The sequence below is a fragment of the Hakea prostrata genome, chromosome 7 (genome assembly GCF_041222555.1).
Source record: "Hakea prostrata isolate BN-2017 chromosome 7, UWA_Hpros_2, whole genome shotgun sequence".
NCBI classification, from domain to species: domain Eukaryota; kingdom Viridiplantae; phylum Streptophyta; class Magnoliopsida; order Proteales; family Proteaceae; genus Hakea; species Hakea prostrata.
In genome coordinates, this window is record NC_142606.1 from 71,990,630 (window position 1) to 72,003,097 (window position 12,468).

At 37.8% G+C, this 12,468-nt stretch overlaps 1 pseudogene; it reads right to left on the minus strand.

Annotated features, from left to right (window-relative positions):
* Positions 1-325: 325 nt before the first annotated feature.
* On the minus strand, positions 326-1,510 carry LOC149011985 (ethylene-responsive transcription factor ERF018 pseudogene; annotated as a pseudogene).
* Positions 1,511-12,468: the final 10,958 nt, after the last annotated feature.

Genomic DNA, 12,468 nt, shown 5'->3' on the forward strand with positions numbered 1-12,468 from the left:
ACAGATACGAAAAAAGTATATAATAAGGTTCCACACGTGACATATTTGCCACTTGAGAAGATTAAAGTGAGGCAAAAAGATGAGGAGGACCTCTTTGACCCTTCGCACGTTTTAGGTTACCTTTTCTGGACCTTTTTTTTTTGGGTAAACCCTTTTCTGGCCGACTTACATAGTTACATGTTACTATACATAGTAATACATTGATAAGTAAACAAAACACATGAGTCAACACTTGCGAACGACGCGGGATCTCTTTCGTATCTTTCAAAACAACAGGGAGATCTTCTTTCTGTGATATAAAACCAGACTAGAGAGAAGAGCTGAACACCTTTTTAACCATAAACGATCCAAGAACTCAAAACATGAATCAAAATTTAAATTTATTCAACCCTGGCAATGTTTTCTTACACAGGTCAGATCTGTTAATTACAAGAGCAGATAATAGAAGAATTTCATTACTAATGGACCAAAAGGGCTTTCTTTTCTGTTTTGGGTTCTACACTCACTGGCTTTAAGGTGTATCTATCACTGTATGGTTTTACAAATTTTGTTTTTTTTCTGGGAACAACGGAGAAGGAGAAACACTGAAAGGCAATGAAATGCCACCACAAGAAAACTAAAACTAAAATTTGATCGGGCAAATGTAAATGTCAGTATTCCGGCGATATAAAAAACCTCGACAAAACACTGAGCATTTAAATTCTCCGTTTCAGATTCTTCCACGATCACTAGCTACTAATATACTTACGGGAGGGTTTAGGGTTGGAAGAATTGAATCAGAAATTCCATAGATATGAAGGATGGGGATGAAGATCACAGCCATTGTCGGCGTCATCGTCATCAACCATATCAAAAGTTGCATTTGCAGTTGCATTAGATGAAGAAGCATTTGGTTGTGGCGGCGGAAAGTACTGTGTAGAGTAATCTGGAGTAAACACTCTGAAATCAGACATTCCTTGTTCAGGGAATGAGTCGAAGAACGACCAGTCGACTGACATATCACTCTCTCCAGCCGCTGCTCCTCCGTCCGACGTCGACGACGGAGATGCGTACTCCGACGTGGGTTGCGAATGTGGAAGAAGTTCTTGATCTTGATCTTCCGGCGGCGACTCTGAGTTTTCCTTAGCATATTTGGCGGCAGCTTCTCGAATTTGAAGGTGTGAGAATGATTCTGCTCCTGGTATCTCTGGTACGCTGTTGGGGAAATTGAAACTGGCGTTGCGGCCACGCAAGCAGAATAGGGCAGCATCGAAAGCTCTCGCTGCTTTCTCTGGTGTGTTGAAAGAGCCTAACCATATCCTATCTCTACTGTTTGGTAGCCTGATTTCTGATACCCATTTCCCCCACTTCCTTTTTCTCACTCCCTTGTATTTGGTAGAGTCACCAGATCTTTCTCCTCCTGCTGCTGCTGATGCTGCTGCGTCAGAAGGTTTCACCATGGTTCAGCTGCTGTTACAGCTTGTGTTCTTGAATCGAGAATCGAGTGATGAAAGGGGGAGAGTCTGTGTCGTGGTTGTGTAGATGGTGGGGGAGGAAAGCAAGGAATGACGGCTCTAATATAAACGTTTGGATGATGGCCCAGCGGAAGTACCGGAGAAAGAGAGAAAGAGAGAGAGAGAGCGAGAAAGAGAAGAATGAAGTCCAAGGCGTGTACTCCAGGGGGACACGTGGCGTCATGCTGGAGCTGGCCAAGGTGGATACGCGCTTAGTTAGATGAAGTCTATGTAGCACGTTGATCTCTCTTCTATACATCGTTTCTTCACGTGTGATGGGTACGTTGATCTCTCTTCTATACATCGTTTCTTCACGTGTGATGGGTGTCCCTACTTTAATATCCGAGCCCCTAGGGCCTAGATACTAAAAATAAATGATATCCAATGTCATTTCATTGTTAGTCCAGGCCTCAAAGGGAAAAGAAAACTATTTATTAATTAGTTCTTCTTTGGTAAAAAAATTATTTATTAATTATGTATATGATAAATAAAAAATTGGTTAACTATTTGAATTTGCCCCCACCTCCCTTAAAAAAAAATAGTTTTTAATCTAATGAAGTACTTATTTTAATTGTGCCCCAACCACTTACCCTCATAAAAAAATAATTTTTTAATCCAATAAAATACTGGCTACATCTTCACTAGTAGGAAGGTAAAGTTAGATTGAACTATGCTAAGAGGTATCTTATTCTAGGGGTTTAACTAAAAATATAATTTTTTTTACTTATCTTATTGACTTTTACATGAATATTTTAAATTAGAAAATTAACCAAAAGATGTGAAAGTAAAAATATAATTTTTATTTAACTTGTTGACTTTTACATGAGCTTGGTGACTTTTACATGACTATCTTAAATTAAAATGCCAAAGTCTTATTTAATTATTTATATTCAAAATTTTGGCATTTTTTCTTTCTTAAAATCTTATTAGAAAGTAAAATAATTATAGGAAAACCAACAAGTTGACAAAACACTACACAACTAGGGATCCGATAGTTGAAATTTTAGCATTGTTGAATTTCCATTATTAAGGAGTTTGGATGTTTTTGTCGGAAGAGTTCTTCCAATAAATACATTTAGTCACCTACGTGCATGTAATATTCCAATCCAACGTTACCATAAATCTAATGATTAACTTTAGATTAAATAACTATTGATTGATTGGATACTTATCCAGAGAATCAATCTAAAAGGAATCAACAATCATAAAAACAACCCATGCAGGTGGATTGTATATGCAGGGGCGGAGCCAGGATTGAACATGGAGGGGGGCCGAATGTATGTGGGCCAATGTAGGACTCACTGTAGGTCCCATCTCAGAATATATTATTATAATTTAATGTAGAGTCTACATAAAAAATTAGGCAAATTAATAGAAAATTCGTGAGTGTGAAAAAGAGAAATGAATAATTTGAGAAAAGAGAGTGAATATTTGATGTGGAGAAGATTTAGGAAAATTCCAAAGTTTGTTAACTACTTCAATATTTTGTAAGATGTGTGAGGACAAAAAGAGAAAAAATAGGAATAAAAGAAGAAATCCATGAGAAAATAAATAGAAATGAAAATAGGAGAGAATATATAAGGAGAAATTCATGGATCGTGAGTTAGTTTTTAATTAGAATTTAACCTTTTATTCCTTAAAACTAGGGATTGAAGGATAACCATTAGATAGAGATTATGAATGACATTTGTACCCATCATCTTTATCTTAAATTTTTATTTTTAATTTTTGGAGGGGGGCGAAATAGTGGTATTTCACATTTAAAGATAGAGAAATAAAGAAAAAAACAAGAATATTTCCAATTTCAAAAAATCCGGGGGCTCCGGTCCCAACGTGGCTCCGCCACTGCGTATATGTTTTACTTTTACTGTCACACTCAATTGCGGCGACTAGAGCTTCAAACTCAAAATTGTCAACGCAAAAGCTCGCAACACTTAGTTTAGTTCCCACAATGGAATTGTCTCGTTTGAATGTTCCTTGTCGAATAGTACGTTTCGAGAAGCGTGTGAGTTGGTTACCCAAAAAGAACAAAAGTAGAAGTGTAGAACTAAGGGTGTCGATTCGGTACGGTAACGGTAATTTGGTACGGTATTGAATTTGAAAACCTCAAACCATAACCGTACCGTACCATATTTATACGGTACGGTATGAAAACGGTATAAAATCGGTATGGAAAAACGGCACGGTTCGGTATACGGTGCGGTTTTGTTACGGTATTGTCTTGCTTCTCTGTTGCCCTCTTCTTCTTGTTTTGTCACTTGTAATGGGTTTTTTATATGGGAACAGTTCTTGTTTTTTTAAAGTCTAGATATGTGATGGTGGAAGAAGCCACATATGCTGATATGCAATTGCTAAAGCTGCTGAAATGCTTGAGCTCAACAACATTGCCATGGTCTACAAAAACCCATAAAAGAGCAATCATTAAATCTATCCATTATTTTCTGTCTTTGCTTGTCATCCAAGGGAGAGGGAATTCTTCTCTCAAGACTTCCAATTCATTCACTAGATTTCTGTCAATTCCATTGCCCCTTCTGACTGAGTCTACTTCAGTTTACTTGACTACAGTCCATGTCCACGTTTTCAAACAGAATAAGAAAGGGTAGTAAATAATTAATTAGATCTATAACATTTGATTAGTTACTTACCTCAAGCATTATATAATATCACTCTCTATACTCCCAACACTGGCAATGTTCTCTATCTTTGTGACTCTTGTCCTCTGATTCTTCAAAGTGAAGCGTGACTCTCTGAGATAAGTTTAGGGTTTAAACTTTAAAAGGGTTAATATCTTTATGGTATATGGTACGGTAAATGGTAATCGGTAATCGGTAAAACGGTACGGTAAACGGTATTTACCGACGGTATGACACTCTTTACCGTAACCGTACCGTACCGAATTACCAAATTCTGTAACGGTAAAAACCGTACCGAATTTGGAAACGGTACGGTACGGTAAGGTTTAAACGGTTCGGTACGGTACGGTTTAACGATTTTTTAACCAAATTGACACCCTTATGTAGAACCTTTGAGCTTGTTTGAAGGTCATTTTGACAATCGCACGGGTTTCCGCATCTCAGCCAACGCGCTAGTTTCTGTCGCTAAATAGAACATCAGTTCGGATGCAGAGTCGCCGTATTCATCGGATGTACGGATCACCGCGGCATTCTGCATTCATGGGGGAACGACCAAGGCAGTCACAGTCGTCAGCTGTGACGCAGCTTGGAAATTTGAAGGTACGAAATTTCGCCGAGAAATCGTTGAAATGGAGACAAATCTCGTTGACATAGTAAGAAAAAAACTGTTTTTGGGCGTGGAGCATGGAATCTACTGCGGTTAGCTTTTCTGTGGGCAAGGAAAGGTGGAGTGTTCAGAACTAAACTGATGATGGATCTTCGTCTCCTCACAAGCCACATCAAGCAAGGCCTCCGCCATAGTGCTTCCCCAGATCTTATCCATTACAGGGAACGTCAGTTCTCTTTTGATGACACCCCTTTTTTCACTTCAAGATGCAACGCCCTGCTTCCATGAGATTTCGCATTGCATGTCTTAATGATCGCAATGCCTTAATGATCCCTCTGTTGACTTTGAGTTGGATGATGATTTCTTGTTCAATGAAAATTAATACGACAATGGTAGGAAGAATTTCCTGCTGAGTGGAAGAGAAAAGAAAATTTTGAGGATTGTGATTCTGGAGATGATGGACAGAGGAGCTTTCCCGCAGTCTCATGCCGGGAAGACTTAGATGATGACGAAGGAGAAGAAGTAGTAGAAAGAGAGATTTACGTTAGAGCCGAGGAGTTCATTGCCAAGTTCTACAAGCAAATGAAGCTTCAAAGATAGATTTCCTGTATCCAGTACGAGGACAAATGAGAATCTGAAAGAACTCAATACAGACTCTGTTTTTTCGTTAATTAATTTCAAGGTTTACTCGATTGGTTCCCTTTGAATCCATTCTTTCATTCTTTCTTTTTGTAATTCAAGAAAAAAAAAAAAAAAAAAAAAAAAAAAAAAAAAGGTTGAGAAACTATATCTGGCGATGTTGTAAATACTGAAATGAGGGCTTTCAGATTGGAATGGGTTGCTAATGCTCTTCTTTGTTATTTTATTTTCTATTAACTTAAAAAAGAAATTAAATGGTTTTTTGAGATATGGGCTGCTTATACGGCTCCAAAGGCAGAAAAAAGCATTAAATATTTGGGTGAGTAAGAGTTGTTTATGTGATTTTTCTGGCCATGCACTTGATTATTTCATTGTTTGTCATTTTTTAAGCATTAAATGTTTGTTTAGAAACGTCTTTATCTAATCAAGATTGAATTGCTCAATGAAACCTCATATCCAAGAAAAGAGAAACTAGGGTTTCTTGGCTTTGGGGGACCATGGGTGACACCACATCAGATCATTTACAGATCAGGGACCCGTGGAAAATGGCAAAACGGAAAACCCACACCTCCCAAAAGAAACTTTCTACTGCCTTCTCCATCACGCAGTTATGCTCCAGTCCCACTCCTCAAAGAGTGTTTTGGGGTTCTACATTTAAGCTTCGAGACTCCATGGATGAAGATTTGAGAAGGGAAGTGGCATAAGATGCATCAACGGCGTTTATGACGATGACGAAGGCTAGGTTTAAAGTATCTCACGATACCATGCAATACTAGCCGATACGTATCCATATTTGACCCAACCGATACAATACATCTTGATACGTCTCTCCTGAATTATACTAAAATACATAAGCCAAAGCGATACAATACTCGATATAGGATGATATGTCTCTTAAAATCACCTAACCGATACGAGACTCGATACCGATACTTTAAACCTTGGACGAAGGTGAATACGGAGAACTTTGAAGTCCGCGTTCCTCTTTCTCTTCTTCTCTTCTCGTCTTCTGTTCTTCCTATTTCTCTTCTCTCCTCTACCTATCTTTGGAGCATAGAGTTTTCTTTTTCTTTCTTGTTTTGTGCTTTGGAGTTAAGAAATGGCATCATGGACTAAAAATCCCAATGTTGCCGGAGAAGAGAAGAAGCAGTTTCAGCAACATATCCAGAATATCTCTAGATTTCGGCAATATCTCGCTGGAAAGTCGTTGAAATGGCGAGAAATCTCAGAGAAGTCGGTGATATCCCGTTGTATCGGGTTCCCGGGGGGGGGGGGTTTCGTTTAGCTGGGTAGCGATATCACCAAATTTTGGCGATATATAGCCAAAATTAGAGATATTTCCTACCTTGCTTGGAATGTCATTTATACGTGTTAGTGACTCTAGTTGATATGCTTATAGACATGAAGAATCAATGTCCCATGTTATTCCTCATGATACAAAATCCTGCTCCATCATCTGAGCTTGATTTTTGCAAAAGCTTGTTCGACCTTGTTGGTCTAGATATGCCTCCAATGAGCAAGTCAGTCACAAATAAGATTGTAGTGGGCTAGAAACTCAACTACTTCTAAAACTCAGAGGAATTGCTTTCTCTAGAAAAACTTACCTTCTTCTGCTCGCTTGTTGGGTTTATATCGCTAGGTTGGTATAGTTCGATCAAGAGTTAAGCTGTAGATTTGGAGGGGATGAACTTGTCTAAGGTAAGAGTATTTTACCCCACTACGAAGTTTATCTCGAATATCCCGGTGGTTGAAGTGCGATTGATAATTGATAGCTTGATTACTTAAAACTTACGTTTTCATGGTGGTCGAACCATCTATTTGGTTAGATCGGAGACCTCGATTATATTGTTACAGGTTCTTCTAGCCCAGTCCGACCACTGAGTACGATTCAACCATTAACACTTCCTATACTCCATTGCCAGTAAGACTAACCAGTAAGAGACCTCATTTTCATCACTGTACTATACAATTTCAAATTAGCAAAGTTGTGTGTAATTATAGTTTTGGTTGTATTTGTAATTGAAATAGGGTCTGTGTCAATTATTAGTATTGAATTAAAATTGTAATTATATTAGGATTAGGGTTTTAGGTTTCCCTATAAATAGTCTATGTGAGATAACCTAGAAAAACATGGGCAAACAAAGGGTAGCACTTTGTGGGTGTGAGAGTGGTGTGAGGTTTTCTGAAATAGTGAAACTTCTTTTCTCTCTAGTGGACGTAGGCAGGATTTTGCCAAACCACGTTAAATTTTTCTTATGTGTTTTGTTTGTGGTTTTTCTTTATTTATGGTTGTGCATCCATATCCCCAACAAATGGTATCAAAGCAAGGTTCGGTGAATCGTTGCCAGAGGTGTGCGAAGATTTAATGAAAATATGATAGGTGCCAGGAGAATAGGGAAAGCTTCGATGGATTGATCGAATGTACGATTCTAGATTTAGAATCGTGAAGTTTTTTTTTTTTTTTTTTTTTTTTTTTTTTTATAATCTTTTTCTTTTCTTTTCTTGTGTTTTGTTAGATTTGACAGGATCAGTGAAAGAAAAAAACAAGAAAGACGAAAACGATTTGGTTTGAGATCGGCAATGCAAAAAGGGAAAGACTTGCGATTGGTTTGATCGGGAGGCGAGATGGTTGGATTTTGACCGTTTGGCTTGAAGTGGTTTTTGGACTTTCCTTTTCTTTGTTTAATTTAATGTAATGATTACATTGGAAAAAAAGAAGTTTGCAAAAGAATCTGTTGGTGATGGAACATGGAACTAAAAAGGTAAAGGAACATAAATAGTGAGAAGAAGAAAAGTTTGATTGGAAAAAAGACAAATAAGGAAAGATTTCTTTTGTGTTTTTATTATCAAATCGATGTTGTACAGGTTGTTTCCACAGGATTTTGTGTAACGGTGTTTTGAACGGGGTTAGATGTTCTTTAGGTTTTGGGCGTCCTAGACTCAGTGAAAGTGACAGATGGAGGAGATTTTGCTTCGTTGGTGTTAATTTTGTGGATTATATGGAGATCAACGGACATGTCTTTTAGGTTGATGATGAGTATGAAGGGCACAAATCAGATGGCGGTGAAGACTTCTAATTTCTCCATAGAACTTTTTAATGGTCATAACGATTTCACCTTGTGGCAACAACTGGTGAAGAACATCCTTACACAGGAAGGGACTGTTAAGACTCTCAGGAAAAAATTAGAAAGGTCAGAGGCAATGAAAGAAGATGAGTGGCAAGGGTTGAGGGATTTAGCAAATAGTACGATCCAATTATATCTTGCGGATAATGTTCTTCGTGAAGTCATCGGGTTGGTGAATCCAGAGGAAGTCTAAGCAAAGCTAGAAAGCAAGTACAAGTCCAAGTCGTTGATAAATCGGTTGTTTTTAAAGAAACAGTTATATGGCCTTTGATTGTCAGAGAGAATAAATTTTGACAAGTACATGGATGAGTTCAACAGAATTTTGACGGAGTTGTTATTTCTTGATGAGGAGATCAAGGAGGAAGACAAGGCGTTACTTTTGTTGGCATAATTGCCTTAGTCATTTGATCACATTGACCACATTACTTTTGGGTAAGGATACTTTGAAACTTGACGACGTTATTATTGCATTGCTGATGAATGAAACATCGCAGAAAAATAGCTGTGATAGGGAGTAAGATGAAAGTAGTGCCTTGGTTGTAAGGGGTGGTCAACACCTTACAAAGTTCTACATTTTGCTTGCATCGTTACCTAGGTTTTACCACAGAGACTATTTATAGGGAATCCAAAAATCATAATCCCTTTACAATTACAATTCTATCACTATACAAGTAATGGACCCAAAATTCGTCAATTACAAACGCAACCTAATTATAATTAGATGTATTTGCATAATAAATGACACCCAAACACAACAATATCCACATTGGCTTGAATTTTGCAAACCACCTTGAAGAAAACCGTTATTGATGTCTAATATGCAACCACTTGTCTCTGTATACCCATCACACTTCACCATACCCACATCCCTTCTAGGGATGCGTTTCTTGACCGCCATCACTTAAACTGGTATGACGCACACCTCCACCTAGGTTGTCCCGTACAACTTATCATAGCTGTACAATGTGATGTGGCTCCACCTCACTTAAACTAGGGTTTTATGCCTTGTTCATCAATAACTACCAATGAAGTTAAACAAAAGATAGATGTCAACTCAAAATATAATTTTTATATAACTTTGTTACTTTTACAAAACTATTTTTAGTTCAATTCCAACAGGGTTATGGATTTTGTCAATGAATGGATTACAGACTTAAGGTATTACCCACACAAATAAATTGGGAACACCGTGGGAATCTTTCTCAATTAGCTACAATGCCTCTTAACCACTGTATCTGCAGAGAGCCCTAGCATCTATAGACTTTTGAGATAACATAATCTTAATATGTGTGCATGATTCATCCAGCAACGTAACAATTGGGTAGTCTATTGTTGGAGTATGGTTCATGCAAACCACAAGTGGGGTGGGAAAATTAGCATCATTCATATGGCCTCAAAACCAACGACAACCCTGAAAGGACTCATTGACGACCTTAAGCATGCAATCCATACAAATACTAAGATAACATCTAGCTATATGGTGCAACTGCATGCCTAGACTTCAAAGACTGGCCTCAAAACCAACAACCTTGAAAGGACTCATTGATGACCTTAAGGCCTGTTTGGTTACATGAATATAGAGATTTGAAATCTCTAGATTCACAAATGGAAGATTTATACCTGTTTGGTTGTGTGAATCTCTGGATTCATGAAATCTAGAGATTCACCTTTTTACACTAAAAACGTGAATCTGTAGATTTATAGGTGTAAGGTAAAATTCAGAGATTTCATCCCTACTATAAAAGTGTTAAACATTTGAACCATGACTCTATAATTTTAAAATCTTCAAACTCAAGTAACCAAACAAGCCCTTAAGCATGCAATCCATACAAATACTAAGATAACATCTATATGGTGCAACAGCCTTAGACTTCAAGACTATGGCCTCAAAACCAATGGCAACCCTGAAAGGACTCATTGATGACCTTAAGCATGCAATCCATACAAATACTAAGATAACATCTATATGGTGCGACTGTCTAGACTTCAAAGACTGTGTCCCCAAACCAAGGAAAATATTGCCTTAGGATATGACACCAGACTTGTTATTACTCAGGCAACTAATGAAGGGTGCTCAATTTTATCCATGCCAGTCTAGCACAATAAGTGATTGGATGACCATGGTGGTACAAAATGCTCTTAATTTGGAACCAGACACAGGATGGAGGGATATCAATTTAGATGATTTTTGTAAATGTTATATGAATTAGTCTTGTATGATTGTATCTTTGTTTTCTCCCCCCTCCCCCAAAATTTTCTTCTTCTTTTAGTTAAAATACCAAGTCTTATTTAACTGAACTGATTTATGATGAAATTTTAGCATTGTTTAGAGTTTACATGAATTTTTACTGAATGTATTTTCGTTTTGACTCTTTTAAAATGCGTGATGCCATTATTAAGGAGTTTGGATGCTCTCCTTGGAAGGGGTTCTTCCGATAAATACTTATTGCGTTATAAGATTTAGTCACGTATGTACATGTTATATTTTAATTTAAGTTAAGATGAATATAATGATTATCTCTAGATTAAATTCTTGTAATTCATTAAATACTTATAGAGAGATTCACTCTAAAGATACGAGCAAAAAAGATATGTTGCTTTGATTAACCAACAATTATAAAAGACTTGCGACAGGGAAAAAAACAAATACGAGTTACAAAGGCCCTGCGTCGTGTGGGTGGGGCCGAGAGATGGGATCAAGCTGCTACGGTTATGGCATAGGTATGGTTAATAAGAGGGTCCGGAATATATTTATTATTATTATTATTATTATTATTATTATTATTATTATTTTATTTTTTTTGCCCAAAAGAAGGTCAGGGATTAGAATTTATAGAACGTCACTGCAAGGCATAGGTTAGGGTTGGGGAATATTAGGGTACAATGCTCATATGAGTAGAGGGATACCCCTGGCTATAAATGTAACCGGGTAAGGCTATTGATAGGAATGAAGAATATTGTTACTCCCATTCCCATTTCCTAATTCTCCTCTGTAATTTTTATTTTTCTCCCAATCCCTTCTTCTACTTGATGTCCTTCCCCTGCATTTCTTACTATCTACACACTCCAGATACGGCTTCATACCATAAGCTTACATACACTATAAGTCTTTTTAAGGGATGGAGCTTCGGTGTTGCGCTAACGGTGAGGAAAAAATGAGTGGTCAAGTCGAAATCTCGACCAATCGTTTCGTATTTTTTTCTTTTTTAACTTTTCAACCATACCTACCTACCTGAACAGAAGAAGAAAAAAAGAGAAAAAGAAGAAGCCAAATGAGCAGTCTGAGATTTTGACCTCGACCACTCCGGTCATTAATTGAAGTTGAACCCCTTTTGAAGTGAAGCTTCGGTTTATTTACCATGGATGACAATCCAACTGCGACTGAAGCTCCAAAGTCAAAACTGTCAACGCAAGACAAGTAGTACTTAGTTCCTTTGAGCTTGTTTGAACGTCATTCAATCGCCTCAGGTATTAACATCTCAGCCAACGCGCTAGTCTCTGTGCGTCGTTAATTAGACGAACCACTGACGACCAGAGTCTCCGTATTCATTCTGCATTCATGGTGGACGACCAAGGCGGTCACAGTCGTTGGGCTGTGATGCAAGATGGTATGTCATTAATACGCGTCAGTGACCAACTTCTAGAAATGATGAATCCGTGTCCTATGTTCTTCCTATACTCCTCTACCAGTAATTAAGACTAACTAGTCAGCAAAACCTTGTGTTTAATGTGTGCTTTTCTACTCTTCTCTCTTTGTTTTCAATCCTTGTTAGCCTGTTAGGTGATCTATATGCGTTTGATAAGTCCCGGGATTGGGATTCACAATCTCCCATGTGTTGTTATTTAATGGTGGACGTACGCTTTCAGAGGCTTACGGCAAAGAAGGGAGCCATGATCCTTACTGGAAAACTGTAGGAGAACATGAACTTCTAAGTTGATTCGAGAAGAGGGAGAGACGAACATATCTAGCT